Raw genomic sequence first — 26518 nt, 5'->3', positions numbered from 1 at the left:
CTGGAAAAGCTTGTCGCTATGATGCAGTCAGCTAGAGACGCAGACTCCGGCTCTCCGCAGCTGTCCGCAGGGAAGCGGTGGTTGCCGGCGTCTTTCTGCCGAAGCCGCGCTTTGCAGCCTACAAGTGCGGTTCACGTCAGCGGTGCACCTAGTAGCCGCTTCTTCGCCTCCGGCAGCCGGGGAGAGCGGTTGGCTTCTGAGAGGCGAAGAACGAAACCGGCTCGTGTGCGCAGCCTTGGCACTGCTAGAGGACGGTGGTTGCAGCTGCCAGCCCTTTCAATTCACCGCTGGCATGCTTCTGGCAGGTGCTCCAGGACGACTTTCCTGCGTTTTGACTTGGTCCTGATGCAGACGAATCTGGAGAATTCTTGTTCGTGCCCTGAGCTTCCGAGATGCAGAGAAGAAGGGCTGCGCTGAGTTGCTCGGGAAGCAAGGACATAGACAGCGCCTTGTGTTTGGGAGTGAGCAGCTGCTGGTTTTTTGCAGTTGACTTCGCTGTGCACTGAATGTCAGGTGGAGCTGTGCACTCTTCTACAACGAGCAGGACAGCAGAAAACAGAGAGCACAGATGGCTGAGAGCAGTTTGAAGCTTGCCTAGGAAAGAGTAGTGTTTTTGGAGTGTTCAGCAGATCCATGTTTCTGGGCAAGGGCGGGATGCGTGCACTGTGCTGGCAAGCTTTCTCCCTGCGAGACACGCTGGAAAAGCTTGTCGCTATGATGCAGTCCGCTTGAGACGCAGATTCCGGCTCTCCTCAGCTGTCCGCAGGAAAGCGGCGGTTGCCGGCGTCTTTCTGCCGAAGCCGCGCTTTGCAGCCTACAAGTGCGGTTCACGTCAGCGGTGCACCTAGTAGCCGCTTCTTCGCCTCCGGCAGCCGGGGAGAGCGGTTGGCTTCTGAGAGGCGAAGAACGAAACCGGCTTGTGTGCGCAGCCTTGGCACTGCTAGAGGACGGTGGTTGCAGCTGCCAGCCCTTTCAATTCACCGCTGGCATGCTTCTGGCAGGTGCTCCAGGACGACTTTCCTGCGTTTTGACTTGGTCCTGATGCAGACGAATCTGGAGAATTCTTGTTCGTACCCTGCGTTTACAAGTTGCAGAGATCTCGATGGCAGCTGCAGAGAAGAAGGGCTGTGCTGAATTGCTCGGGAAGCAAGGACATAGACAGCGCCTTGTGTTTGGGAGTGAGCAGCTGCTGGTTTTTTGCAGTTGACTTCGCTGTGCACTGAATGTCAGGTGGAGCTGTGCACTCTTCTACAACGAGCAGGGCAGCAGAAAACAGAGAGCACAGATGTCTGACAGCAGTTTGAAGCTTGCCTAGGAAAGAGCAGTGTTTTTGGAGTGTTCAGCAGATCCATGTTTCTGGGCAAGGGCGGGATGCGTGCACTGTGCTGGCAAGCTTTCTCCCTGCGAGACACGCTGGAAAAGCTTGTCGCTATGATGCAGTCAGCTAGAGACGCAGACTCCGGCTCTCCGCAGCTGTCCGCAGGGAAGCGGTGGTTGCCGGCGTCTTTCTGCCGAAGCCGCGCTTTGCAGCCTACAAGTGCGGTTCACGTCAGCGGTGCACCTAGTAGCCGCTTCTTCGCCTCCGGCAGCCGGGGAGAGCGGTTGGCTTCTGAGAGGCGAAGAACGAAACTGGCTTGTGTGCGCAGCCTTGGCACTGCTAGAGGACGGTGGTTGCAGCTGCCAGCCCTTTCAATTCACCGCTGGCATGCTTCTGGCAGGTGCTCCAGGACGACTTTCCTGCGTTTTGACTTGGTCCTGATGCAGACGAATCTGGAGAATTCTTGTTCGTGCCCTGAGCTTCCGAGATGCAGAGAAGAAGGGCTGCGCTTAGTTGCTCGGGAAGCAAGGACATAGACAGCGCCTTGTGTTTGGGAGTGAGCAGCTGCTGGTTTTTTGCAATTGACTTTGCTGTGCACTGAATGTCAGGTGGAGCTGTGCACTCTTCTACAACGAGCAGGACAGCAGAAAACAGAGAGCACAGATGTCTGACAGCAGTTTGAAACCTGCCTAGGAAAGAGCAGTGTTTTTGGAGTGTTCAGCAAATATATGTTTCTGGGCAAGGGCGGGATGCGTGCACTGTGCTGGCAAGCTTTCTCCCTGCGAGACACGCTGGAAAAGATTTTCGCTATGATGCAGTCCGCTAGAGACGCAGACTTCGGCTCTCGGCAGCTGTCCGCAGGAAAGTGGCGGTTGCCGGCGTCTTTCTGCCGAGGCCGCGCGTTGCAGCCTACAATTGCGGTTCACGTCAGCGGTACACCTAGTAGCCGCTTCTTCGCCTCCGGCAGCCGGGGAGAGCGGTTGGCTTCTGAGAGGCGAAGAACGAAACCGGCTTGTGGGCGTAGCCTTGGCACTGCTAGAGGACGGTGGCTGCGGCTGCCTGCGCTTTCAATTCACCTCTGGGATGCTTCTGGCAGTTGCTCCAGGACGACTTTCCTGCGTTTTGACTTGGTTCTGATGCAGACGAATCTGGAGAATTCTTGTTCGTGCCCTGAGCTTCCGAGATGCGGAGAAGAAGGGCTGCGCTGAGTTGCTCGGGAAGCAAGGACATTTACAGCGCCTTGTGTTTGGGAGTGAGCCGCTGCTGGTTTTTTGCAGTTGACTTCGCTGTGCACTGAATGTCAGGTGGAGCTGTGCACTCTTCTACAACGAGCAGGACAGCAGAAAACAGAGAGCACAGATGGCTGAGAGCAGTTTGAAGCTTGCCTAGGAAAGAGTAGTGTTTTTCGAGTGTTCAGCAAATCCATGTTTCTGGGCAAGGGCGGGATGCGTGCACTGTGCTGGCAAGCTTTCTCCCTGCGAGACACGCTGGAAAAGCTTTTCGCTATGATGCAGTCCGCTTGAGACGCAGACTTCGGCTCTCCGCAGCTGTCCGCAAGGAAAGCGGCGGTTGCCGGCTTCTTTCTGCCGAAACCGCGCTTTGCAGCCTACAAGTGCGGTTCACGTCAGCGGTGCACCTAGTAGCTGCTTCTTCGCCTCCGGCAGCCGGGGAGAGCGGTTGGCTTCTGAGAGGCGAAGAACGAAACCGGCTTGTGTGCGCAGCCTTGGCACTGCTAGAAGACGGTGGCTGCAGCTGCCAGCCATTTCAATTCACCGCTGGCATGCTTCTGGCAGGTGCTCCAGGACGACTTTTCTGCGTTTTGACTTGGTCCTGATGCAGACGAATCTGGAGAATTCTTGTTCGTGCCCTGAGCTTCCGAGATGCAGAGAAGAAGGGCTGCGCTGAGTTGCTCTGGAAGCAAGGACATAGACAGCGCCTTGTGTTTGGGAGTGAGCAGCTGCTGGTTTTTTGCAGTTGACTTCGCTGTGCACTGAATGTCAGGTGGAGCTGTGCACTCTTCTACCACGAGCAGGGCAGCAGAAAACAGAGAGCACAGATGTCTGACAGCAGTTTGAAGCTTGCCTAGGAAAGAGCAGTGTTTTTGGAGTGTTCAGCAAATATATGTTTCTGGGCAAGGGCGGGATGCGTGCACTGTGCTGGCAAGCTTTCTCCCTGCGAGACACGCTGGAAAAGCTTGTCGCCATGATGCAGTCCGCTTGAGACGCAGACTCCGGCTCTCCGCAGCTGTCCGCATGAAAGCGGTGGTTGCCGGCGTCTTTCTGCAGAAGCCGCGCTTTTCAGCCTACAAGTGAGGTTCACGTCAGCGGTGCACCTAGTAGCCGCTTCTTCGCCTCCGGCAGCTGGGGAGAGCGGTTGGCTTCTGAGAGGCGAAGAACGAAACCGGCTTGTGTGCGCAGCCTTGTAACTGCTAGAAGACGGTGGCTGCACCTGCCAGCCATTTCAATTCACCGCTGGCATGCTTCTGGCAGGTGCTCCAGGACGACTTTCCTGCGTTTTGACTTGGTCCTGATGCAGACGAATCTGGAGAATTCTTGTTCGTACCCTGAGTTTACGAGTTGCAGAGATCTCGATGGCAGCTGCAGAGAAGAAGGGCTGTGCTGAATTGCTCGGGAAGCAAGGACATAGACAGCGCCTTGTGTTTGGGAGTGAGCAGCTGCTGGTTTTTTGCAGTTGACTTCGCTGTGCACTGAATGTCAGGTGGAGCTGTGCACTCTTCTACCACGAGCAGGGCAGCAGAAAACAGAGAGCACAGATGTCTGACAGCAGTTTGAAGCTTGCCTAGGAAAGAGCAGTGTTTTTGGAGTGTTCAGCAAATATATGTTTCTGGGCAAGGGCGGGATGCGTGCACTGTGCTGGCAAGCTTTCTCCCTGCGAGACACGCTGGAAAGGCTTGTCGCCATGATGCAGTCCGCTTGAGACGCAGATTCCGGCTCTCCGCAGCTGTCAGCATGAAAGCGGTGTTTGCCGGCGTCTTTCTGCAGAAGCCGCGCTTTTCAGCCTACAAGTGCGGTTCACGTCAGCGGTGCACCTAGTAGCCGCTTCTTCGCCTCTGGCAGCCGGGGAGAGCGGTTGGCTTCTGAGAGGCGAAGAACGAAACCGGCTTGTGTGCGCAGCCTTGGCACTGCTAGAAGACGGTGGCTGCACCTGCCAGCCATTTCAATTCACCGCTGGCATGCTTCTGGCAGGTGCTCCAGGACGACTTTCCTGGGTTTTGACTTGGTCCTGATGCAGACGAATCTGGAGAATTCTTGTTCGTACCCTGAGTTTACGAGTTGCAGAGAAGAAGGGCTGCGCAGAGTTGCTCGGGAAGCAAGGACATAGACAGCGCCTTGTGTTTGGGAGTGAGCAGCTGCTGGTTTTTTGCAGTTGACTTCGCTGTGCACTGAATGTCAGGTGGAGCTGTGCACTCTTCTACAACGAGCAGGGCAGCAGAAAACAGAGAGCACAGATGTCTGACAGCAGTTTGAAGCTTGCCTAGGAAAGAGCAGTGTTTTTGGAGTGTTCAGCAGATCCATGTTTCTGGGCAAGGGCGGGATGCGTGCACTGTGCTGGCAAGCTTTCTCCCTGCGAGACACGCTGGAAAAGCTTGTCGCTATGATGCAGTCAGCTAGAGACGCAGACTCCGGCTCTCCGCAGCTGTCCGCAGGGAAGCGGTGGTTGCCGGCGTCTTTCTGCCGAAGCCGCGCTTTGCAGCCTACAAGTGCGGTTCACGTCAGCGGTGCACCTAGTAGCCGCTTCTTCGCCTCCGGCAGCCGGGGAGAGCGGTTGGCTTCTGAGAGGCGAAGAACGAAACTGGCTTGTGTGCGCAGCCTTGGCACTGCTAGAGGACGGTGGTTGCAGCTGCCAGCCCTTTCAATTCACCGCTGGCATGCTTCTGGCAGGTGCTCCAGGACGACTTTCCTGCGTTTTGACTTGGTCCTGATGCAGACGAATCTGGAGAATTCTTGTTCGTGCCCTGAGCTTCCGAGATGCAGAGAAGAAGGGCTGCGCTTAGTTGCTCGGGAAGCAAGGACATAGACAGCGCCTTGTGTTTGGGAGTGAGCAGCTGCTGGTTTTTTGCAATTGACTTTGCTGTGCACTGAATGTCAGGTGGAGCAGTGCACTCTTCTACAACGAGCAGGACAGCAGAAAACAGAGAGCACAGATGTCTGACAGCAGTTTGAAACCTGCCTAGGAAAGAGCAGTGTTTTTGGAGTGTTCAGCAAATATATGTTTCTGGGCAAGGGCGGGATGCGTGCACTGTGCTGGCAAGCTTTCTCCCTGCGAGACACGCTGGAAAAGATTTTCGCTATGATGCAGTCCGCTAGAGACGCAGACTTCGGCTCTCGGCAGCTGTCCGCAGGAAAGTGGCGGTTGCCGGCGTCTTTCTGCCGAGGCCGCGCGTTGCAGCCTACAATTGCGGTTCACGTCAGCGGTACACCTAGTAGCCGCTTCTTCGCCTCCGGCAGCCGGGGAGAGCGGTTGGCTTCTGAGAGGCGAAGAACGAAACCGGCTTGTGGGCGTAGCCTTGGCACTGCTAGAGGACGGTGGCTGCGGCTGCCTGCGCTTTCAATTCACCTCTGGGATGCTTCTGGCAGTTGCTCCAGGACGACTTTCCTGCGTTTTGACTTGGTTCTGATGCAGACGAATCTGGAGAATTCTTGTTCGTGCCCTGAGCTTCCGAGATGCGGAGAAGAAGGGCTGCGCTGAGTTGCTCGGGAAGCAAGGACATTTACAGCGCCTTGTGTTTGGGAGTGAGCCGCTGCTGGTTTTTTGCAGTTGACTTCGCTGTGCACTGAATGTCAGGTGGAGCTGTGCACTCTTCTACAACGAGCAGGACAGCAGAAAACAGAGAGCACAGATGGCTGAGAGCAGTTTGAAGCTTGCCTAGGAAAGAGTAGTGTTTTTCGAGTGTTCAGCAAATCCATGTTTCTGGGCAAGGGCGGGATGCGTGCACTGTGCTGGCAAGCTTTCTCCCTGCGAGACACGCTGGAAAAGCTTTTCGCTATGATGCAGTCCGCTTGAGACGCAGACTTCGGCTCTCCGCAGCTGTCCGCAAGGAAAGCGGCGGTTGCCGGCTTCTTTCTGCCGAAACCGCGCTTTGCAGCCTACAAGTGCGGTTCACGTCAGCGGTGCACCTAGTAGCTGCTTCTTCGCCTCCGGCAGCCGGGGAGAGCGGTTGGCTTCTGAGAGGCGAAGAACGAAACCGGCTTGTGTGCGCAGCCTTGGCACTGCTAGAAGACGGTGGCTGCAGCTGCCAGCCATTTCAATTCACCGCTGGCATGCTTCTGGCAGGTGCTCCAGGACGACTTTTCTGCGTTTTGACTTGGTCCTGATGCAGACGAATCTGGAGAATTCTTGTTCGTACCCTGCGTTTACGAGTTGCAGAGAAGAAGGGCTGCGCAGAGTTGCTCGGGAAGCAAGGACATAGACAGCGCCTTGTATTTGGGAGTGAGCAGCTGCTGGTTTTTTGCAGTTGACTTCGCTGTGCACTGAATGTCAGGTGGAGCTGTGCACTCTTCTACAACGAGCAGGGCAGCAGAAAACAGAGAGCACGGACGTCTGACAGCAGTTTGAAGCTTGCCTAGGAAAGAGCAGTGTTTTTGGAGTGTTCAGCAAATCCATGTTTCTGGGCAAGGGCGGGATGCGTGCACTGTGCTGGCAAGCTTTCTCCCTGCGAGACACGCTGGAAAAGATTTTCGCCATGATGCAGTCCGCTTGAGACGCAGACTCCGACTCTCCGCAGCTGTCCGCAGGAAAGCGGCGGTTGCCGGCGTCTCTCTGCCGAAGCCGCGCTTTGAAGCCTACAAGTGCGGTTCACGTCAGCAGTGCACCTAGTAGCCGCTTCTTCGCCTCCGGCAGCCGGGGAGAGCGGTTGGCTTCTGAGAGGCGAAGAACGAAACCGGCTCGTGTGCGCAGCCTTGGCACTGCTAGAGGACGGTGGTTGCAGCTGCCAGCCCTTTCAATTCACCGCTGGCATGCTTCTGGCAGGTGCTCCAGGACGACTTTCCTGCGTTTTGACTTGGTCCTGATGCAGACGAATCTGGAGAATTCTTGTTCGTGCCCTGAGCTTCCGAGATGCAGAGAAGAAGGGCTGCGCTGAGTTGCTCGGGAAGCAAGGACATAGACAGCGCCTTGTGTTTGGGAGTGAGCAGCTGCTGGTTTTTTGCAGTTGACTTCGCTGTGCACTGAATGTCAGGTGGAGCTGTGCACTCTTCTACAACGAGCAGGACAGCAGAAAACAGAGAGCACAGATGGCTGAGAGCAGTTTGAAGCTTGCCTAGGAAAGAGTAGTGTTTTTGGAGTGTTCAGCAGATCCATGTTTCTGGGCAAGGGCGGGATGCGTGCACTGTGCTGGCAAGCTTTCTCCCTGCGAGACACGCTGGAAAAGCTTGTCGCTATGATGCAGTCCGCTTGAGACGCAGATTCCGGCTCTCCTCAGCTGTCCGCAGGAAAGCGGCGGTTGCCGGCGTCTTTCTGCCGAAGCCGCGCTTTGCAGCCTACAAGTGCGGTTCACGTCAGCGGTGCACCTAGTAGCCGCTTCTTCGCCTCCGGCAGCCGGGGAGAGCGGTTGGCTTCTGAGAGGCGAAGAACGAAACCGGCTTGTGTGCGCAGCCTTGGCACTGCTAGAGGACGGTGGTTGCAGCTGCCAGCCCTTTCAATTCACCGCTGGCATGCTTCTGGCAGGTGCTCCAGGACGACTTTCCTGCGTTTTGACTTGGTCCTGATGCAGACGAATCTGGAGAATTCTTGTTCGTACCCTGCGTTTACAAGTTGCAGAGATCTCGATGGCAGCTGCAGAGAAGAAGGGCTGTGCTGAATTGCTCGGGAAGCAAGGACATAGACAGCGCCTTGTGTTTGGGAGTGAGCAGCTGCTGGTTTTTTGCAGTTGACTTCGCTGTGCACTGAATGTCAGGTGGAGCTGTGCACTCTTCTACAACGAGCAGGGCAGCAGAAAACAGAGAGCACAGATGTCTGACAGCAGTTTGAAGCTTGCCTAGGAAAGAGCAGTGTTTTTGGAGTGTTCAGCAGATCCATGTTTCTGGGCAAGGGCGGGATGCGTGCACTGTGCTGGCAAGCTTTCTCCCTGCGAGACACGCTGGAAAAGCTTGTCGCTATGATGCAGTCAGCTAGAGACGCAGACTCCGGCTCTCCGCAGCTGTCCGCAGGGAAGCGGTGGTTGCCGGCGTCTTTCTGCCGAAGCCGCGCTTTGCAGCCTACAAGTGCGGTTCACGTCAGCGGTGCACCTAGTAGCCGCTTCTTCGCCTCCGGCAGCCGGGGAGAGCGGTTGGCTTCTGAGAGGCGAAGAACGAAACTGGCTTGTGTGCGCAGCCTTGGCACTGCTAGAGGACGGTGGTTGCAGCTGCCAGCCCTTTCAATTCACCGCTGGCATGCTTCTGGCAGGTGCTCCAGGACGACTTTCCTGCGTTTTGACTTGGTCCTGATGCAGACGAATCTGGAGAATTCTTGTTCGTGCCCTGAGCTTCCGAGATGCAGAGAAGAAGGGCTGCGCTTAGTTGCTCGGGAAGCAAGGACATAGACAGCGCCTTGTGTTTGGGAGTGAGCAGCTGCTGGTTTTTTGCAGTTGACTTCGCTGTGCACTGAATGTCAGGTGGAGCTGTGCACTCTTCTACAACGAGCAGGACAGCAGAAAACAGAGAGCACAGATGTCTGACAGCAGTTTGAAGCTTGCCTAGGAAAGAGCAGTGTTTTTGGAGTGTTCAGCAAATATATGTTTCTGGGCAAGGGCGGGATGCGTGCACTGTGCTGGCAAGCTTTCTCCCTGCGAGACACGCTGGAAAAGATTTTCGCTATGATGCAGTCCGCTAGAGACGCAGACTTCGGCTCTCGGCAGCTGTCCGCAGGAAAGTGGCGGTTGCCGGCGTCTTTCTGCCGAGGCCGCGCGTTGCAGCCTACAATTGCGGTTCACGTCAGCGGTACACCTAGTAGCCGCTTCTTCGCCTCCGGCAGCCGGGGAGAGCGGTTGGCTTCTGAGAGGCGAAGAACGAAACCGGCTTGTGGGCGTAGCCTTGGCACTGCTAGAGGACGGTGGCTGCGGCTGCCTGCGCTTTCAATTCACCTCTGGGATGCTTCTGGCAGTTGCTCCAGGACGACTTTCCTGCGTTTTGACTTGGTTCTGATGCAGACGAATCTGGAGAATTCTTGTTCGTGCCCTGAGCTTCCGAGATGCGGAGAAGAAGGGCTGCGCTGAGTTGCTCGGGAAGCAAGGACATTTACAGCGCCTTGTGTTTGGGAGTGAGCCGCTGCTGGTTTTTTGCAGTTGACTTCGCTGTGCACTGAATGTCAGGTGGAGCTGTGCACTCTTCTACAACGAGCAGGACAGCAGAAAACAGAGAGCACAGATGGCTGAGAGCAGTTTGAAGCTTGCCTAGGAAAGAGTAGTGTTTTTCGAGTGTTCAGCAAATCCATGTTTCTGGGCAAGGGCGGGATGCGTGCACTGTGCTGGCAAGCTTTCTCCCTGCGAGACACGCTGGAAAAGCTTTTCGCTATGATGCAGTCCGCTTGAGACGCAGACTTCGGCTCTCCGCAGCTGTCCGCAAGGAAAGCGGCGGTTGCCGGCTTCTTTCTGCCGAAACCGCGCTTTGCAGCCTACAAGTGCGGTTCACGTCAGCGGTGCACCTAGTAGCTGCTTCTTCGCCTCCGGCAGCCGGGGAGAGCGGTTGGCTTCTGAGAGGCGAAGAACGAAACCGGCTTGTGTGCGCAGCCTTGGCACTGCTAGAAGACGGTGGCTGCAGCTGCCAGCCATTTCAATTCACCGCTGGCATGCTTCTGGCAGGTGCTCCAGGACGACTTTTCTGCGTTTTGACTTGGTCCTGATGCAGACGAATCTGGAGAATTCTTGTTCGTACCCTGCGTTTACGAGTTGCAGAGAAGAAGGGCTGCGCAGAGTTGCTCGGGAAGCAAGGACATAGACAGCGCCTTGTATTTGGGAGTGAGCAGCTGCTGGTTTTTTGCAGTTGACTTCGCTGTGCACTGAATGTCAGGTGGAGCTGTGCACTCTTCTACAACGAGCAGGGCAGCAGAAAACAGAGAGCACGGACGTCTGACAGCAGTTTGAAGCTTGCCTAGGAAAGAGCAGTGTTTTTGGAGTGTTCAGCAAATCCATGTTTCTGGGCAAGGGCGGGATGCGTGCACTGTGCTGGCAAGCTTTCTCCCTGCGAGACACGCTGGAAAAGATTTTCGCCATGATGCAGTCCGCTTGAGACGCAGACTCCGACTCTCCGCAGCTGTCCGCAGGAAAGCGGCGGTTGCCGGCGTCTCTCTGCCGAAGCCGCGCTTTGAAGCCTACAAGTGCGGTTCACGTCAGCAGTGCACCTAGTAGCCGCTTCTTCGCCTCCGGCAGCCGGGGAGAGCGGTTGGCTTCTGAGAGGCGAAGAACGAAACCGGCTCGTGTGCGCAGCCTTGGCACTGCTAGAGGACGGTGGTTGCAGCTGCCAGCCCTTTCAATTCACCGCTGGCATGCTTCTGGCAGGTGCTCCAGGACGACTTTCCTGCGTTTTGACTTGGTCCTGATGCAGACGAATCTGGAGAATTCTTGTTCGTGCCCTGAGCTTCCGAGATGCAGAGAAGAAGGGCTGCGCTGAGTTGCTCGGGAAGCAAGGACATAGACAGCGCCTTGTGTTTGGGAGTGAGCAGCTGCTGGTTTTTTGCAGTTGACTTCGCTGTGCACTGAATGTCAGGTGGAGCTGTGCACTCTTCTACAACGAGCAGGACAGCAGAAAACAGAGAGCACAGATGGCTGAGAGCAGTTTGAAGCTTGCCTAGGAAAGAGTAGTGTTTTTGGAGTGTTCAGCAGATCCATGTTTCTGGGCAAGGGCGGGATGCGTGCACTGTGCTGGCAAGCTTTCTCCCTGCGAGACACGCTGGAAAAGCTTGTCGCTATGATGCAGTCCGCTTGAGACGCAGATTCCGGCTCTCCTCAGCTGTCCGCAGGAAAGCGGCGGTTGCCGGCGTCTTTCTGCCGAAGCCGCGCTTTGCAGCCTACAAGTGCGGTTCACGTCAGCGGTGCACCTAGTAGCCGCTTCTTCGCCTCCGGCAGCCGGGGAGAGCGGTTGGCTTCTGAGAGGCGAAGAACGAAACCGGCTTGTGTGCGCAGCCTTGGCACTGCTAGAGGACGGTGGTTGCAGCTGCCAGCCCTTTCAATTCACCGCTGGCATGCTTCTGGCAGGTGCTCCAGGACGACTTTCCTGCGTTTTGACTTGGTCCTGATGCAGACGAATCTGGAGAATTCTTGTTCGTACCCTGCGTTTACAAGTTGCAGAGATCTCGATGGCAGCTGCAGAGAAGAAGGGCTGTGCTGAATTGCTCGGGAAGCAAGGACATAGACAGCGCCTTGTGTTTGGGAGTGAGCAGCTGCTGGTTTTTTGCAGTTGACTTCGCTGTGCACTGAATGTCAGGTGGAGCTGTGCACTCTTCTACAACGAGCAGGGCAGCAGAAAACAGAGAGCACAGATGTCTGACAGCAGTTTGAAGCTTGCCTAGGAAAGAGCAGTGTTTTTGGAGTGTTCAGCAGATCCATGTTTCTGGGCAAGGGCGGGATGCGTGCACTGTGCTGGCAAGCTTTCTCCCTGCGAGACACGCTGGAAAAGCTTGTCGCTATGATGCAGTCAGCTAGAGACGCAGACTCCGGCTCTCCGCAGCTGTCCGCAGGGAAGCGGTGGTTGCCGGCGTCTTTCTGCCGAAGCCGCGCTTTGCAGCCTACAAGTGCGGTTCACGTCAGCGGTGCACCTAGTAGCCGCTTCTTCGCCTCCGGCAGCCGGGGAGAGCGGTTGGCTTCTGAGAGGCGAAGAACGAAACTGGCTTGTGTGCGCAGCCTTGGCACTGCTAGAGGACGGTGGTTGCAGCTGCCAGCCCTTTCAATTCACCGCTGGCATGCTTCTGGCAGGTGCTCCAGGACGACTTTCCTGCGTTTTGACTTGGTCCTGATGCAGACGAATCTGGAGAATTCTTGTTCGTGCCCTGAGCTTCCGAGATGCAGAGAAGAAGGGCTGCGCTTAGTTGCTCGGGAAGCAAGGACATAGACAGCGCCTTGTGTTTGGGAGTGAGCAGCTGCTGGTTTTTTGCAGTTGACTTCGCTGTGCACTGAATGTCAGGTGGAGCTGTGCACTCTTCTACAACGAGCAGGACAGCAGAAAACAGAGAGCACAGATGTCTGACAGCAGTTTGAAGCTTGCCTAGGAAAGAGCAGTGTTTTTGGAGTGTTCAGCAAATATATGTTTCTGGGCAAGGGCGGGATGCGTGCACTGTGCTGGCAAGCTTTCTCCCTGCGAGACACGCTGGAAAAGATTTTCGCTATGATGCAGTCCGCTAGAGACGCAGACTTCGGCTCTCGGCAGCTGTCCGCAGGAAAGTGGCGGTTGCCGGCGTCTTTCTGCCGAGGCCGCGCGTTGCAGCCTACAATTGCGGTTCACGTCAGCGGTACACCTAGTAGCCGCTTCTTCGCCTCCGGCAGCCGGGGAGAGCGGTTGGCTTCTGAGAGGCGAAGAACGAAACCGGCTTGTGGGCGTAGCCTTGGCACTGCTAGAGGACGGTGGCTGCGGCTGCCTGCGCTTTCAATTCACCTCTGGGATGCTTCTGGCAGTTGCTCCAGGACGACTTTCCTGCGTTTTGACTTGGTTCTGATGCAGACGAATCTGGAGAATTCTTGTTCGTGCCCTGAGCTTCCGAGATGCGGAGAAGAAGGGCTGCGCTGAGTTGCTCGGGAAGCAAGGACATTTACAGCGCCTTGTGTTTGGGAGTGAGCCGCTGCTGGTTTTTTGCAGTTGACTTCGCTGTGCACTGAATGTCAGGTGGAGCTGTGCACTCTTCTACAACGAGCAGGACAGCAGAAAACAGAGAGCACAGATGGCTGAGAGCAGTTTGAAGCTTGCCTAGGAAAGAGTAGTGTTTTTCGAGTGTTCAGCAAATCCATGTTTCTGGGCAAGGGCGGGATGCGTGCACTGTGCTGGCAAGCTTTCTCCCTGCGAGACACGCTGGAAAAGCTTTTCGCTATGATGCAGTCCGCTTGAGACGCAGACTTCGGCTCTCCGCAGCTGTCCGCAAGGAAAGCGGCGGTTGCCGGCTTCTTTCTGCCGAAACCGCGCTTTGCAGCCTACAAGTGCGGTTCACGTCAGCGGTGCACCTAGTAGCTGCTTCTTCGCCTCCGGCAGCCGGGGAGAGCGGTTGGCTTCTGAGAGGCGAAGAACGAAACCGGCTTGTGTGCGCAGCCTTGGCACTGCTAGAAGACGGTGGCTGCAGCTGCCAGCCATTTCAATTCACCGCTGGCATGCTTCTGGCAGGTGCTCCAGGACGACTTTTCTGCGTTTTGACTTGGTCCTGATGCAGACGAATCTGGAGAATTCTTGTTCGTACCCTGCGTTTACGAGTTGCAGAGAAGAAGGGCTGCGCAGAGTTGCTCGGGAAGCAAGGACATAGACAGCGCCTTGTATTTGGGAGTGAGCAGCTGCTGGTTTTTTGCAGTTGACTTCGCTGTGCACTGAATGTCAGGTGGAGCTGTGCACTCTTCTACAACGAGCAGGGCAGCAGAAAACAGAGAGCACGGACGTCTGACAGCAGTTTGAAGCTTGCCTAGGAAAGAGCAGTGTTTTTGGAGTGTTCAGCAAATCCATGTTTCTGGGCAAGGGCGGGATGCGTGCACTGTGCTGGCAAGCTTTCTCCCTGCGAGACACGCTGGAAAAGATTTTCGCCATGATGCAGTCCGCTTGAGACGCAGACTCCGACTCTCCGCAGCTGTCCGCAGGAAAGCGGCGGTTGCCGGCGTCTCTCTGCCGAAGCCGCGCTTTGAAGCCTACAAGTGCGGTTCACGTCAGCAGTGCACCTAGTAGCCGCTTCTTCGCCTCCGGCAGCCGGGGAGAGCGGTTGGCTTCTGAGAGGCGAAGAACGAAACCGGCTCGTGTGCGCAGCCTTGGCACTGCTAGAGGACGGTGGTTGCAGCTGCCAGCCCTTTCAATTCACCGCTGGCATGCTTCTGGCAGGTGCTCCAGGACGACTTTCCTGCGTTTTGACTTGGTCCTGATGCAGACGAATCTGGAGAATTCTTGTTCGTGCCCTGAGCTTCCGAGATGCAGAGAAGAAGGGCTGCGCTGAGTTGCTCGGGAAGCAAGGACATAGACAGCGCCTTGTGTTTGGGAGTGAGCAGCTGCTGGTTTTTTGCAGTTGACTTCGCTGTGCACTGAATGTCAGGTGGAGCTGTGCACTCTTCTACAACGAGCAGGACAGCAGAAAACAGAGAGCACAGATGGCTGAGAGCAGTTTGAAGCTTGCCTAGGAAAGAGTAGTGTTTTTGGAGTGTTCAGCAGATCCATGTTTCTGGGCAAGGGCGGGATGCGTGCACTGTGCTGGCAAGCTTTCTCCCTGCGAGACACGCTGGAAAAGCTTGTCGCTATGATGCAGTCCGCTTGAGACGCAGATTCCGGCTCTCCTCAGCTGTCCGCAGGAAAGCGGCGGTTGCCGGCGTCTTTCTGCCGAAGCCGCGCTTTGCAGCCTACAAGTGCGGTTCACGTCAGCGGTGCACCTAGTAGCCGCTTCTTCGCCTCCGGCAGCCGGGGAGAGCGGTTGGCTTCTGAGAGGCGAAGAACGAAACCGGCTTGTGTGCGCAGCCTTGGCACTGCTAGAGGACGGTGGTTGCAGCTGCCAGCCCTTTCAATTCACCGCTGGCATGCTTCTGGCAGGTGCTCCAGGACGACTTTCCTGCGTTTTGACTTGGTCCTGATGCAGACGAATCTGGAGAATTCTTGTTCGTACCCTGCGTTTACAAGTTGCAGAGATCTCGATGGCAGCTGCAGAGAAGAAGGGCTGTGCTGAATTGCTCGGGAAGCAAGGACATAGACAGCGCCTTGTGTTTGGGAGTGAGCAGCTGCTGGTTTTTTGCAGTTGACTTCGCTGTGCACTGAATGTCAGGTGGAGCTGTGCACTCTTCTACAACGAGCAGGGCAGCAGAAAACAGAGAGCACAGATGTCTGACAGCAGTTTGAAGCTTGCCTAGGAAAGAGCAGTGTTTTTGGAGTGTTCAGCAGATCCATGTTTCTGGGCAAGGGCGGGATGCGTGCACTGTGCTGGCAAGCTTTCTCCCTGCGAGACACGCTGGAAAAGCTTGTCGCTATGATGCAGTCAGCTAGAGACGCAGACTCCGGCTCTCCGCAGCTGTCCGCAGGGAAGCGGTGGTTGCCGGCGTCTTTCTGCCGAAGCCGCGCTTTGCAGCCTACAAGTGCGGTTCACGTCAGCGGTGCACCTAGTAGCCGCTTCTTCGCCTCCGGCAGCCGGGGAGAGCGGTTGGCTTCTGAGAGGCGAAGAACGAAACCGGCTCGTGTGCGCAGCCTTGGCACTGCTAGAGGACGGTGGTTGCAGCTGCCAGCCCTTTCAATTCACCGCTGGCATGCTTCTGGCAGGTGCTCCAGGACGACTTTCCTGCGTTTTGACTTGGTCCTGATGCAGACGAATCTGGAGAATTCTTGTTCGTGCCCTGAGCTTCCGAGATGCAGAGAAGAAGGGCTGCGCTGAGTTGCTCGGGAAGCAAGGACATAGACAGCGCCTTGTGTTTGGGAGTGAGCAGCTGCTGGTTTTTTGCAGTTGACTTCGCTGTGCACTGAATGTCAGGTGGAGCTGTGCACTCTTCTACAACGAGCAGGACAGCAGAAAACAGAGAGCACAGATGGCTGAGAGCAGTTTGAAGCTTGCCTAGGAAAGAGTAGTGTTTTTGGAGTGTTCAGCAGATCCATGTTTCTGGGCAAGGGCGGGATGCGTGCACTGTGCTGGCAAGCTTTCTCCCTGCGAGACACGCTGGAAAAGCTTGTCGCTATGATGCAGTCCGCTTGAGACGCAGATTCCGGCTCTCCTCAGCTGTCCGCAGGAAAGCGGCGGTTGCCGGCGTCTTTCTGCCGAAGCCGCGCTTTGCAGCCTACAAGTGCGGTTCACGTCAGCGGTGCACCTAGTAGCCGCTTCTTCGCCTCCGGCAGCCGGGGAGAGCGGTTGGCTTCTGAGAGGCGAAGAACGAAACCGGCTTGTGTGCGCAGCCTTGGCACTGCTAGAGGACGGTGGTTGCAGCTGCCAGCCCTTTCAATTCACCGCTGGCATGCTTCTGGCAGGTGCTCCAGGACGACTTTCCTGCGTTTTGACTTGGTCCTGATGCAGACGAATCTGGAGAATTCTTGTTCGTACCCTGCGTTTACAAGTTGCAGAGATCTCGATGGCAGCTGCAGAGAAGAAGGGCTGTGCTGAATTGCTCGGGAAGCAAGGACATAGACAGCGCCTTGTGTTTGGGAGTGAGCAGCTGCTGGTTTTTTGCAGTTGACTTCGCTGTGCACTGAATGTCAGGTGGAGCTGTGCACTCTTCTACAACGAGCAGGGCAGCAGAAAACAGAGAGCACAGATGTCTGACAGCAGTTTGAAGCTTGCCTAGGAAAGAGCAGTGTTTTTGGAGTGTTCAGCAGATCCATGTTTCTGGGCAAGGGCGGGATGCGTGCACTGTGCTGGCAAGCTTTCTCCCTGCGAGACACGCTGGAAAAGCTTGTCGCTATGATGCAGTCAGCTAGAGACGCAGACTCCGGCTCTCCGCAGCTGTCCGCAGGGAAGCGGTGGTTGCCGGCGTCTTTCTGCCGAAGCCGCGCTTTGCAGCCTACAAGTGCGGTTCACGTCAGCGGTGCACCTAGTAGCCGCTTCTTCGCCTCCGGCAGCCGGGGAGAGCGGTTGGCTTCTGAGAGGCGAAGAACGAAACTGGCTTGTGTGCGCAGCCTTGGCACTGCTAGAGGACGGTGGTTGCAGCTGCCAGCCCTTTCAATTCACCGCTGGCATGCTTCTGGCAGGTGCTCCAGGACGACTTTCCTGCGTTTTGACTTGGTCCTGATGCAGACGAATCTGGAGAATTCTTGTTCGTGCCCTGAGCTTCCGAGATGCAGAGAAGAAGGGCTGCGCTTAGTTGCTCGGGAAGCAAGGACATAGACAGCGCCTTGTGTTTGGGAGTGAGCAGCTGCTGGTTTTTTGCAATTGACTTTGCTGTGCACTGAATGTCAGGTGGAGCTGTGCACTCTTCTACAACGAGCAGGACAGCAGAAAACAGAGAGCACAGATGTCTGACAGCAGTTTGAAACCTGCCTAGGAAAGAGCAGTGTTTTTGGAGTGTTCAGCAAATATATGTTTCTGGGCAAGGGCGGGATGCGTGCACTGTGCTGGCAAGCTTTCTCCCTGCGAGACACGCTGGAAAAGATTTTCGCTATGATGCAGTCCGCTAGAGACGCAGACTTCGGCTCTCGGCAGCTGTCCGCAGGAAAGTGGCGGTTGCCGGCGTCTTTCTGCCGAGGCCGCGCGTTGCAGCCTACAATTGCGGTTCACGTCAGCGGTACACCTAGTAGCCGCTTCTTCGCCTCCGGCAGCCGGGGAGAGCGGTTGGCTTCTGAGAGGCGAAGAACGAAACCGGCTTGTGGGCGTAGCCTTGGCACTGCTAGAGGACGGTGGCTGCGGCTGCCTGCGCTTTCAATTCACCTCTGGGATGCTTCTGGCAGTTGCTCCAGGACGACTTTCCTGCGTTTTGACTTGGTTCTGATGCAGACGAATCTGGAGAATTCTTGTTCGTGCCCTGAGCTTCCGAGATGCGGAGAAGAAGGGCTGCGCTGAGTTGCTCGGGAAGCAAGGACATTTACAGCGCCTTGTGTTTGGGAGTGAGCCGCTGCTGGTTTTTTGCAGTTGACTTCGCTGTGCACTGAATGTCAGGTGGAGCTGTGCACTCTTCTACAACGAGCAGGACAGCAGAAAACAGAGAGCACAGATGGCTGAGAGCAGTTTGAAGCTTGCCTAGGAAAGAGTAGTGTTTTTCGAGTGTTCAGCAAATCCATGTTTCTGGGCAAGGGCGGGATGCGTGCACTGTGCTGGCAAGCTTTCTCCCTGCGAGACACGCTGGAAAAGCTTTTCGCTATGATGCAGTCCGCTTGAGACGCAGACTTCGGCTCTCCGCAGCTGTCCGCAAGGAAAGCGGCGGTTGCCGGCTTCTTTCTGCCGAAACCGCGCTTTGCAGCCTACAAGTGCGGTTCACGTCAGCGGTGCACCTAGTAGCTGCTTCTTCGCCTCCGGCAGCCGGGGAGAGCGGTTGGCTTCTGAGAGGCGAAGAACGAAACCGGCTTGTGTGCGCAGCCTTGGCACTGCTAGAAGACGGTGGCTGCAGCTGCCAGCCATTTCAATTCACCGCTGGCATGCTTCTGGCAGGTGCTCCAGGACGACTTTTCTGCGTTTTGACTTGGTCCTGATGCAGACGAATCTGGAGAATTCTTGTTCGTGCCCTGAGCTTCCGAGATGCAGAGAAGAAGGGCTGCGCTGAGTTGCTCTGGAAGCAAGGACATAGACAGCGCCTTGTGTTTGGGAGTGAGCAGCTGCTGGTTTTTTGCAGTTGACTTCGCTGTGCACTGAATGTCAGGTGGAGCTGTGCACTCTTCTACCACGAGCAGGGCAGCAGAAAACAGAGAGCACAGATGTCTGACAGCAGTTTGAAGCTTGCCTAGGAAAGAGCAGTGTTTTTGGAGTGTTCAGCAAATATATGTTTCTGGGCAAGGGCGGGATGCGTGCACTGTGCTGGCAAGCTTTCTCCCTGCGAGACACGCTGGAAAAGCTTGTCGCCATGATGCAGTCCGCTTGAGACGCAGACTCCGGCTCTCCGCAGCTGTCCGCATGAAAGCGGTGGTTGCCGGCGTCTTTCTGCAGAAGCCGCGCTTTTCAGCCTACAAGTGAGGTTCACGTCAGCGGTGCACCTAGTAGCCGCTTCTTCGCCTCCGGCAGCTGGGGAGAGCGGTTGGCTTCTGAGAGGCGAAGAACGAAACCGGCTTGTGTGCGCAGCCTTGTAACTGCTAGAAGACGGTGGCTGCACCTGCCAGCCATTTCAATTCACCGCTGGCATGCTTCTGGCAGGTGCTCCAGGACGACTTTCCTGCGTTTTGACTTGGTCCTGATGCAGACGAATCTGGAGAATTCTTGTTCGTACCCTGAGTTTACGAGTTGCAGAGATCTCGATGGCAGCTGCAGAGAAGAAGGGCTGTGCTGAATTGCTCGGGAAGCAAGGACATAGACAGCGCCTTGTGTTTGGGAGTGAGCAGCTGCTGGTTTTTTGCAGTTGACTTCGCTGTGCACTGAATGTCAGGTGGAGCTGTGCACTCTTCTACCACGAGCAGGGCAGCAGAAAACAGAGAGCACAGATGTCTGACAGCAGTTTGAAGCTTGCCTAGGAAAGAGCAGTGTTTTTGGAGTGTTCAGCAAATATATGTTTCTGGGCAAGGGCGGGATGCGTGCACTGTGCTGGCAAGCTTTCTCCCTGCGAGACACGCTGGAAAGGCTTGTCGCCATGATGCAGTCCGCTTGAGACGCAGATTCCGGCTCTCCGCAGCTGTCAGCATGAAAGCGGTGTTTGCCGGCGTCTTTCTGCAGAAGCCGCGCTTTTCAGCCTACAAGTGCGGTTCACGTCAGCGGTGCACCTAGTAGCCGCTTCTTCGCCTCTGGCAGCCGGGGAGAGCGGTTGGCTTCTGAGAGGCGAAGAACGAAACCGGCTTGTGTGCGCAGCCTTGTAACTGCTAGAAGACGGTGGCTGCACCTGCCAGCCATTTCAATTCACCGCTGGCATGCTTCTGGCAGGTGCTCCAGGACGACTTTCCTGGGTTTTGACTTGGTCCTGATGCAGACGAATCTGGAGAATTCTTGTTCGTACCCTGAGTTTACGAGTTGCAGAGAAGAAGGGCTGCGCAGAGTTGCTCGGGAAGCAAGGACATAGACAGCGCCTTGTATTTGGGAGTGAGCAGCTGCTGGTTTTTTGCAGTTGACTTCGCTGTGCACTGAATGTCAGGTGGAGCTGTGCACTCTTCTACAACGAGCAGGACAGCAGAAAACAGAGAGCACAGATGGCTGAGAGCAGTTTGAAGCTTGCCTAGGAAAGAGTAGTGTTTTTCGAGTGTTCAGCAAATCCATGTTTCTGGGCAAGGGCGGGATGCGTGCACTGTGCTGGCAAGCTTTCTCCCTGCGAGACACGCTGGAAAAGCTTTTCGCTATGATGCAGTCCGCTTGAGACGCAGACTTCGGCTTTCCGCAGCTGTCCGCAAGGAAAGCGGCGGTTGCCGGCTTCTTTCTGCCGAAACCGCGCTTTGCAGCCTACAAGTGCGGTTCACGTCAGCGGTGCACCTAGTAGCCGCTTCTTCGCCTCCGGCAGCCGGGGAGAGCGGTTGGCTTCTGAGAGGCGAAGAACGAAACCGGCTTGTGTGCGCAGCCTTGGCACTGCTAGAAGACGGTGGCTGCAGCTGCCAGCCATTTCAATTCACCGCTGGCATGCTTCTGGCAGGTGCTCCAGGACGACTTTTCTGCGTTTTGACTTGGTCCTGATGCAGACGAATCTGGAGAATTCTTGTTCGTGCCCTGAGCTTCCGAGATGCAGAGAAGAAGGGCTGTGCTGAGTTGCTCGGGAAGCAAGGACATAGACAGCGCCTTGTGTTTGGGAGTGAGCAGCTGCTGGTTTTTTGCAGTTGACTTCGCTGTGCACTGAATGTCAGGTGGAGCTGTGCACTCTTCTACCACGAGCAGGGCAGCAGAAAACAGAGAGCACAGATGGCTGAGAGCAGTTTGAAGCTTGCCTAGGAAAGAGTAGTGTTTTTGGAGTGTTCAGCAGATCCATGTTTCTGGGCAAGGGCGGGATGCGTGCACTGTGCTGGCAAGCTTTCTCCCTGCGAGACACGCTGGAAAAGCTTGTCGCTATGATGCAGTCCGCTTGAGACGCAGATTCCGGCTCTCCTCAGCTGTCCGCAGGAAAGCGGCGGTTGCCGGCGTCTTTCTGCCGAAGCCGCGCTTTGCAGCCTACAAGTGCGGTTCACGTCAGCGGTGCACCTAGTAGCCGCTTCTTCGCCTCCGGCAGCCGGGGAGAGCGGTTGGCTTCTGAGAGGCGAAGAACGAAACCGGCTTGTGTGCGCAGCCTTGGCACTGCTAGAGGACGGTGGTTGCAGCTGCCAGCCCTTTCAATTCGCCGCTGGCATGCTTCTGGCAGGTGCTCCAGGACGACTTTCCTGCGTTTTGACTTGGTCCTGATGCAGACGAATCTGGAGAATTCTTGTTCGTACCCTGCGTTTACAAGTTGCAGAGATCTCGATGGCAGCTGCAGAGAAGAAGGGCTGTGCTGAGTTGCTCGGGAAGCAAGGACATAGACAGCGCCTTGTGTTTGGGAGTGAGCAGCTGCTGGTTTTTTGCAGTTGACTTCGCTGTGCACTGAATGTCAGGTGGAGCTGTGCACTCTTCTACAACGAGCAGGGCAGCAGAAAACAGAGAGCACAGATGTCTGACAGCAGTTTGAAGCTTGCCTAGGAAAGAGCAGTGTTTTTGGAGTGTTCAGCAGATCCATGTTTCTGGGCAAGGGCGGGATGCGTGCACTGTGCTGGCAAGCTTTCTCCCTGCGAGACACGCTGGAAAAGCTTGTCGCTATGATGCAGTCAGCTAGAGACGCAGACTCCGGCTCTCCGCAGCTGTCCGCAGGGAAGCGGTGGTTGCCGGCGTCTTTCTGCCGAAGCCGCGCTTTGCAGCCTACAAGTGCGGTTCACGTCAGCGGTGCACCTAGTAGCCGCTTCTTCGCCTCCGGCAGCCGGGGAGAGCGGTTGGCTTCTGAGAGGCGAAGAACGAAACTGGCTTGTGTGCGCAGCCTTGGCACTGCTAGAGGACGGTGGTTGCAGCTGCCAGCCCTTTCAATTCACCGCTGGCATGCTTCTGGCAGGTGCTCCAGGACGACTTTCCTGCGTTTTGACTTGGTCCTGATGCAGACGAATCTGGAGAATTCTTGTTCGTGCCCTGAGCTTCCGAGATGCAGAGAAGAAGGGCTGCGCTTAGTTGCTCGGGAAGCAAGGACATAGACAGCGCCTTGTGTTTGGGAGTGAGCAGCTGCTGGTTTTTTGCAATTGACTTTGCTGTGCACTGAATGTCAGGTGGAGCTGTGCACTCTTCTACAACGAGCAGGACAGCAGAAAACAGAGAGCACAGATGTCTGACAGCAGTTTGAAACCTGCCTAGGAAAGAGCAGTGTTTTTGGAGTGTTCAGCAAATATATGTTTCTGGGCAAGGGCGGGATGCGTGCACTGTGCTGGCAAGCTTTCTCCCTGCGAGACACGCTGGAAAAGATTTTCGCTATGATGCAGTCCGCTAGAGACGCAGACTTCGGCTCTCGGCAGCTGTCCGCAGGAAAGTGGCGGTTGCCGGCGTCTTTCTGCCGAGGCCGCGCGTTGCAGCCTACAATTGCGGTTCACGTCAGCGGTACACCTAGTAGCCGCTTCTTCGCCTCCGGCAGCCGGGGAGAGCGGTTGGCTTCTGAGAGGCGAAGAACGAAACCGGCTTGTGGGCGTAGCCTTGGCACTGCTAGAGGACGGTGGCTGCGGCTGCCTGCGCTTTCAATTCACCTCTGGGATGCTTCTGGCAGTTGCTCCAGGACGACTTTCCTGCGTTTTGACTTGGTTCTGATGCAGACGAATCTGGAGAATTCTTGTTCGTGCCCTGAGCTTCCGAGATGCGGAGAAGAAGGGCTGCGCTGAGTTGCTCGGGAAGCAAGGACATTTACAGCGCCTTGTGTTTGGGAGTGAGCCGCTGCTGGTTTTTTGCAGTTGACTTCGCTGTGCACTGAATGTCAGGTGGAGCTGTGCACTCTTCTACAACGAGCAGGACAGCAGAAAACAGAGAGCACAGATGGCTGAGAGCAGTTTGAAGCTTGCCTAGGAAAGAGTAGTGTTTTTCGAGTGTTCAGCAAATCCATGTTTCTGGGCAAGGGCGGGATGCGTGCACTGTGCTGGCAAGCTTTCTCCCTGCGAGACACGCTGGAAAAGCTTTTCGCTATGATGCAGTCCGCTTGAGACGCAGACTTCGGCTCTCCGCAGCTGTCCGCAAGGAAAGCGGCGGTTGCCGGCTTCTTTCTGCCGAAACCGCGCTTTGCAGCCTACAAGTGCGGTTCACGTCAGCGGTGCACCTAGTAGCTGCTTCTTCGCCTCCGGCAGCCGGGGAGAGCGGTTGGCTTCTGAGAGGCGAAGAACGAAACCGGCTTGTGTGCGCAGCCTTGGCACTGCTAGAAGACGGTGGCTGCAGCTGCCAGCCATTTCAATTCACCGCTGGCATGCTTCTGGCAGGTGCTCCAGGACGACTTTTCTGCGTTTTGACTTGGTCCTGATGCAGACGAATCTGGAGAATTCTTGTTCGTGCCCTGAGCTTCCGAGATGCAGAGAAGAAGGGCTGCGCTGAGTTGCTCTGGAAGCAAGGACATAGACAGCGCCTTGTGTTTGGGAGTGAGCAGCTGCTGGTTTTTTGCAGTTGACTTCGCTGTGCACTGAATGTCAGGTGGAGCTGTGCACTCTTCTACCACGAGCAGGGCAGCAGAAAACAGAGAGCACAGATGTCTGACAGCAGTTTGAAGCTTGCCTAGGAAAGAGCAGTGTTTTTGGAGTGTTCAGCAGATCCATGTTTCTGGGCAAGGGCGGGATGCGTGCACTGTGCTGGCAAGCTTTCTCCCTGCGAGACACGCTGGAAAAGCTTGTCGCTATGATGCAGTCCGCTTGAGACGCAGATTCCGGCTCTCCTCAGCTGTCCGCAGGAAAGCGGCGGTTGCCGGCGTCTTTCTGCCGAAGCCGCGCTTTGCAGCCTACAAGTGCGGTTCACGTCAGCGGTGCACCTAGTAGCCGCTTCTTCGCCTCCGGCAGCCGGGGAGAGCGGTTGGCTTCTGAGAGGCGAAGAACGAAACCGGCTTGTGTGCGCAGCCTTGGCACTGCTAGAGGACGGTGGTTGCAGCTGCCAGCCCTTTCAATTCACCGCTGGCATGCTTCTGGCAGGTGCTCCAGGACGACTTTCCTGCGTTTTGACTTGGTCCTGATGCAGACGAATCTGGAGAATTCTTGTTCGTACCCTGCGTTTACAAGTTGCAGAGATCTCGATGGCAGCTGCAGAGAAGAAGGGCTGTGCTGAATTGCTCGGGAAGCAAGGACATAGACAGCGCCTTGTGTTTGGGAGTGAGCAGCTGCTGGTTTTTTGCAGTTGACTTCGCTGTGCACTGAATGTCAGGTGGAGCTGTGCACTCTTCTACAACGAGCAGGGCAGCAGAAAACAGAGAGCACAGATGTCTGACAGCAGTTTGAAGCTTGCCTAGGAAAGAGCAGTGTTTTTGGAGTGTTCAGCAGATCCATGTTTCTGGGCAAGGGCGGGATGCGTGCACTGTGCTGGCAAGCTTTCTCCCTGCGAGACACGCTGGAAAAGCTTGTCGCTATGATGCAGTCAGCTAGAGACGCAGACTCCGGCTCTCCGCAGCTGTCCGCAGGGAAGCGGTGGTTGCCGGCGTCTTTCTGCCGAAGCCGCGCTTTGCAGCCTACAAGTGCGGTTCACGTCAGCGGTGCACCTAGTAGCCGCTTCTTCGCCTCCGGCAGCCGGGGAGAGCGGTTGGCTTCTGAGAGGCGAAGAACGAAACTGGCTTGTGTGCGCAGCCTTGGCACTGCTAGAGGACGGTGGTTGCAGCTGCCAGCCCTTTCAATTCACCGCTGGCATGCTTCTGGCAGGTGCTCCAGGACGACTTTCCTGCGTTTTGACTTGGTCCTGATGCAGACGAATCTGGAGAATTCTTGTTCGTGCCCTGAGCTTCCGAGATGCAGAGAAGAAGGGCTGCGCTTAGTTGCTCGGGAAGCAAGGACATAGACAGCGCCTTGTGTTTGGGAGTGAGCAGCTGCTGGTTTTTTGCAATTGACTTTGCTGTGCACTGAATGTCAGGTGGAGCTGTGCACTCTTCTACAACGAGCAGGACAGCAGAAAACAGAGAGCACAGATGTCTGACAGCAGTTTGAAACCTGCCTAGGAAAGAGCAGTGTTTTTGGAGTGTTCAGCAAATATATGTTTCTGGGCAAGGGCGGGATGCGTGCACTGTGCTGGCAAGCTTTCTCCCTGCGAGACACGCTGGAAAAGATTTTCGCTATGATGCAGTCCGCTAGAGACGCAGACTTCGGCTCTCGGCAGCTGTCCGCAGGAAAGTGGCGGTTGCCGGCGTCTTTCTGCCGAGGCCGCGCGTTGCAGCCTACAATTGCGGTTCACGTCAGCGGTACACCTAGTAGCCGCTTCTTCGCCTCCGGCAGCCGGGGAGAGCGGTTGGCTTCTGAGAGGCGAAGAACGAAACCGGCTTGTGGGCGTAGCCTTGGCACTGCTAGAGGACGGTGGCTGCGGCTGCCTGCGCTTTCAATTCACCTCTGGGATGCTTCTGGCAGTTGCTCCAGGACGACTTTCCTGCGTTTTGACTTGGTTCTGATGCAGACGAATCTGGAGAATTCTTGTTCGTGCCCTGAGCTTCCGAGATGCGGAGAAGAAGGGCTGCGCTGAGTTGCTCGGGAAGCAAGGACATTTACAGCGCCTTGTGTTTGGGAGTGAGCCGCTGCTGGTTTTTTGCAGTTGACTTCGCTGTGCACTGAATGTCAGGTGGAGCTGTGCACTCTTCTACAACGAGCAGGACAGCAGAAAACAGAGAGCACAGATGGCTGAGAGCAGTTTGAAGCTTGCCTAGGAAAGAGTAGTGTTTTTCGAGTGTTCAGCAAATCCATGTTTCTGGGCAAGGGCGGGATGCGTGCACTGTGCTGGCAAGCTTTCTCCCTGCGAGACACGCTGGAAAAGCTTTTCGCTATGATGCAGTCCGCTTGAGACGCAGACTTCGGCTCTCCGCAGCTGTCCGCAAGGAAAGCGGCGGTTGCCGGCTTCTTTCTGCCGAAACCGCGCTTTGCAGCCTACAAGTGCGGTTCACGTCAGCGGTGCACCTAGTAGCTGCTTCTTCGCCTCCGGCAGCCGGGGAGAGCGGTTGGCTTCTGAGAGGCGAAGAACGAAACCGGCTTGTGTGCGCAGCCTTGGCACTGCTAGAAGACGGTGGCTGCAGCTGCCAGCCATTTCAATTCACCGCTGGCATGCTTCTGGCAGGTGCTCCAGGACGACTTTTCTGCGTTTTGACTTGGTCCTGATGCAGACGAATCTGGAGAATTCTTGTTCGTGCCCTGAGCTTCCGAGATGCAGAGAAGAAGGGCTGCGCTGAGTTGCTCTGGAAGCAAGGACATAGACAGCGCCTTGTGTTTGGGAGTGAGCAGCTGCTGGTTTTTTGCAGTTGACTTCGCTGTGCACTGAATGTCAGGTGGAGCTGTGCACTCTTCTACCACGAGCAGGGCAGCAGAAAACAGAGAGCACAGA

This window comes from Taeniopygia guttata, chromosome 34 (assembly GCF_048771995.1).
Source record: "Taeniopygia guttata chromosome 34, bTaeGut7.mat, whole genome shotgun sequence".
NCBI classification, from domain to species: Eukaryota; Metazoa; Chordata; class Aves; order Passeriformes; family Estrildidae; genus Taeniopygia; species Taeniopygia guttata.
Note: the sequence above shows the minus strand (reverse complement) of the source record.